We start from the raw sequence: 4,747 nt of genomic DNA, 5'->3' as shown, positions 1-4,747 counted from the left end.
CTTGTACCACCGCACCTGGTTTATATTCTATGAAATATTTTATTTGCTGTTTGTAGTACCTGAAATAATTTTTTATAGACATAGCCTCATTTGGTATGGCTAGTTTTAATTTTAGGCAACATTGGTCTTTAATGTCCAAATTATTGTAACTGTTATTCGTGACTAACAATTTTATTTTTCCTATTATTTTGGTATCATACTAGATCCCAGTTTGGGGAAGTAAATGGTCAAAGAAGAAATCATAAGAATATAGTATCATTTTAAGTTTATTTCCAGAAAAATCATGCTTTCTCATGTCCCAAATATTATTAGTGACAGGGGTAGAAACAAAAGGCCAAGACAAGTTAGAAATCAAGATTTCATAGATTTTTGTGGGCATAACCAAATTTTGGTTTTATTTATAATCAGAGAAATAAATAATTCCAATAGGAATAATTTTAAAATATTGTCCATCTACTTCTCACTGGCAAAATATGAGTTTTGTTTAGTATTTTTTTCTTTTAAAACTTTATTTTCCATCCACCTTCTTTCCATTTTGCTTAAGTTCTGTAGAAGAACAGTACACAGCCACTTGCTGGTCGTTCCAATCTATCCCATGGCCTGAGCAGTGGGAGCGGAGACCAGTCCTCAGTGGCCAACTGGGCACTCCAGTCAGTAGGGAACCAACTGCTAGATCAGCGCAGAGGGCACCTGCATGCCTTCAGACCATCTGCCACCTCCAGCTGAACTGCAGTGAACTGAGGAGCTGGCTCAGTCCATTCCCTCTGAAATGCCTCCTTGGTCACAGCCTTTTCAGCAGCCGCTGGCCCTTCCTTCTCAATCTCAATACCTCTGTAGAAGAAGAGACCAGGCATGACCGCCCATGGATGCTCACAGGATGCCACTCGTGCACAGAACTTCCCAGGTCAGCGTCCACCACATCAGACCCATTGAGTGAGTTCCCATTGAGTGAGTTCCCTTGTTGTTGCATGGCACGGCAATGTCTACATAGTGCAGAGGAGACTCTGTGTCACACAGAGTGATGGTAGGCAAATTGACATCAGGCACCTCGGTAAAGGGCTGGTGGTCAGCCTTGGGGTCACTCACCACCAGAAGATGTGTCTCCCTGAAGGCCGCTTGGATCTGGTGAGCGAAGGACCCAGAAGTAAAGTGCCAGCAACTGGTGTGGCTTCAGTAGCGGCAGCAGCTGGCCAGTGTTCCTCGAGAAGATGACACTCACATCAGCAGGGTTTTCGATGGCAACAATGGCATGAGCCACCAGCAGCAGCTTCTGCTAGGACCTTTTCAGATTTATGATGTAGATATCATGACTTCGCCTTTTGTAAATGTACCCGTTCCATCCTGAAGTCAAGGTTGGTGCCACCTAAGTGGGTTCCTGCTGCAAGGCATATGAGGACATCCTCTTGCTTCATTTGCAGGATGTCAAAGGCTCCGGACATTGTGTGAGAATTTCCCCTTTAAGTTATGACAGGAAGGAAGAACATCACCACCATATGAACCCCTCCCTGAGCAGAGAGGAAAACACCATTTAGTATTTGTTAATCCTGACTAACTGTACTATGGAACATCTTGAAGATTCATTTCATTGAGAAACATATTCTTAAGATACAGTCTCTTACAAGTTCTCTCCATTTTGAAATAACATTTTCATTGTATATTCTAATTTTGAACAGTAATCCCTTTTTATTTATGTGAAAGGAAAACCAATTCCCAAAAGTTGTCCTCTGACCTCCACAAGAGCCAATACATATACACGCATGCATATGTACACATAAAATAAATAAAATGAAAAAAAAAAGACTCTAACCAACTCTGAAGTTTTCAGTTACCGCTTAAAGATACTTTAATGTGTAATATTCTCTTCAACAAAGATGGCTTATACAGTTCCTTGTGTTTTTTCATAGGCTGCACAATAATTATTTTTATAAGGAAATAAATGATGTTTTCTAAATAAGGCATAGCTTAGATTTAGAACTAATGAAGAGCCTTCAGTTAAGGAACTTGAAGGCTTTAGTCAACTTTGATAATGGATTTTTTTTATATCTCCATTTGCCTATTTAACCATCTATCATGAGAATTAACAGTTATGGACACAATAAAAATTCTATACAATAGGCCAAAATTTACAAGTAAGTGTAAATATTTGACTATTGAAATAAATTCCCTGGTTTCTTTGTAAGATAGGATTTTTCCTACTTCAAAAGTGGTGACATTCTGACAATGATTTTAACCCAATGAGAAAAGATACAAACAGCATTAAAACATTTATATCCTCTCATTGGGGGCATTTGAATAAAACTTAATTGTCAGATTCAAATGACCCATTCAGTAAAGAAATAGAACATTAAATCCTTGTTTTCTAAGGCAGTTTTGTTTTTTTTTTTTTTTTTTTTTGGTTTTGGGGACGGGGCAATGTAAGGCCTTATTACTTATAAGTAGAAAGTTAAGGCCTTAGTTTCATATCAGTGCATCTAATTTTGACATATGGGCTTTTTTTTTTTTTATGATTTAGTTTAAGGGCTGGAGAGATGGCTCACCAGCAAAGAGTACTTACTGCTCTTGCAAGACACTGGGTTTTGTTCCCAGCACCCACCTCAGGCAGCCCACAACTTGCCTATAACTTCAATTCCAGGGGATCCAATGCCCTCTTCTGACCTCCATAAGCACCTATATGTACACAGTGCACATAAACTCATAAAGGCATGCACACATATACTTAAATCTAAAATAAAATCTTTTCTAAAAAAGATTTAGCCAGACATGGTGGCACATGCCTTTGGTCCCAGCACATTCTCAAGGCAAAGACAAGGAGGAGTCAGCAAGAAAAAAAAAAAAAAAAAAAAAAGGAAAAAAGAGGGGGCTGGAGAGATGGCTCAGCAGTTAAGAACACTGACTGTTCTTGCAGAAGACCTGGGTTTGAATCCCAGCACCCACATGGCAGCTAACAACTGTCCATAACTCCAGTTCCAGGGGATCGGACAGCCTCTTCTGTCTTCCGCAGGCATTGCACACACACACACATAAAACAAAAATAATAAAATATTTTTAAAAAATGGAAGAAAGAAAAGGTGTTTTGTTTTGGGGGGGTTGGGGGGATATTTTTGTTTCCTTGTTTTTGTTTTCATTTTCATTTTTGTTTGTTTAGACAGGGTCTCCCTGTATCTCCAAATGGCCTGGACCTCATTGTGTAGACCAGACTGGCCTGAGATTCACTTGCCTCTGCCTTCTGAGTGCTGGGATTAAAGGCTTGTGCCATCATGCCCACCAAGAATGTGTTTTCTAAGATTTATTTATTTGGGGCCTGGAGAGATGGCTGGGCAGTTAAGAGCACTGGATGCCCTCATAGAGGATCTGGGCTTGGTTGCCAGCACCCATATGGTGGCTAACAACTGTCAATGCCTGCACAGGCACTGCACGCATGGGTGCACTTCCATACACACAGGTAAAACACTCATAAACATAAAATAAAAAGAAGTAATTAATTTTTAAACAAAAACCTGACTATAAACAACGTTGAGTATATACCCAAAGGGCTCTAAGTCAATGTCATAGAGATACTTGTACATCCATGTCTATTGCTGCAGTATTCACAATGACCAGGCAATAGACGAGTCTAGAGGTCTAGCACTGAATGAATGGAGAAAATGCGGCATATATACACAGTGGAATTTTATGCATCCATAAAGAAAAATGAAATATAACATTTGTAAGAAAATGGAAATCATTATTAAGCTAAATAAGCCAGACTCAGAAAAGCTAAATAAGCCAGACTTGTCAGAAAGACAAATGTTTTCTCTTATATGTGGAACCTATATTTAAAATTATATATCTATATTTTATATACATATCTATCTATAGATAGATAGATATGTATGACTATTTATATAATATGTGTTTGTAGATCACGAAACTAGAAATGGGATGAGAGGGGAGCAAGAGATCTTAAATAAGCTAGAAAATAAGGTGATGGAGTACACTCACAGAATGCATAAAGAGGGACTAACTAAGGGAAGAAAGGCAACCAGGAGCAGGGATGGAGCATGGGGGAGGGCAGTGTGGAAGGGGAGTGACTGAGACCAAAGTACAATGACACATAAGAAGATGCCCTGCTTTGTTTGCTAACCTAAAAAAGGGAGAGAAAACACATTACACAGCTACATCAAATCAGAGCACAAACAAGATGCAATGTTTCTATCTTTATATCCCTTGAGATTTAAGAGGGACCCAGGGAAAGGCATAAAGGGTAAAAGGTGAGCCTTTGTCATATAGACTGAGGTTAATATATATTCCTATTTTAAGAACTAATCATTTAAGAAGAGAAGTTTCAAACAGGCAATGTCTGATGAAAGTGAGAAAATCCTGTTTTGTAAGTCAATAGAGCGATCTGAAATTCTTAAGATCAAACCGCAGGGGGTCATCTGGACTCAGGAAACCGCATAATCAAGGGGTTTTTTTGTTTTTTGTTTTTTGCTTTTTTTTTTTTTTTTTTTGTTTTTTTTTTTTTTTTTTTGGTTAGGGAACACAGATAGTATCAGGATCACTTTTTCCTCTAGGCTCTATTTTAAAGGAGCCCCCACACAAAAGATTTCCTGGGATAAAAGGTACTGTTTCTGAGGGAGACTACCAGAGGAGAGGATGGTAGAGAAAGCAGAAGAGGCAAGGTCAGAGAAAGACAGAGGAGAATCAGGCTTAAGAAAAGATAAGTTCCTGGGGCTGGAGAGATAGCTCAGCAGTTAAAGAACACTGG

General features: G+C 38.9%; 1 pseudogene; it reads right to left on the bottom strand.

Moving 5' to 3' along the window:
* Window positions 1-453: 453 nt before the first annotated feature.
* LOC103739254 lies at window positions 454-1,439 on the bottom strand (annotated as a pseudogene).
* Window positions 1,440-4,747: the final 3,308 nt, after the last annotated feature.

Source organism: Nannospalax galili, unplaced genomic scaffold (genome assembly GCF_000622305.1).
Source record: "Nannospalax galili isolate Female #2095 unplaced genomic scaffold, S.galili_v1.0 scaffold336, whole genome shotgun sequence".
Lineage (NCBI taxonomy): Eukaryota > Metazoa > Chordata > Mammalia > Rodentia > Spalacidae > Nannospalax > Nannospalax galili.
This window is presented reverse-complemented; position numbering and strand designations above follow the sequence as displayed.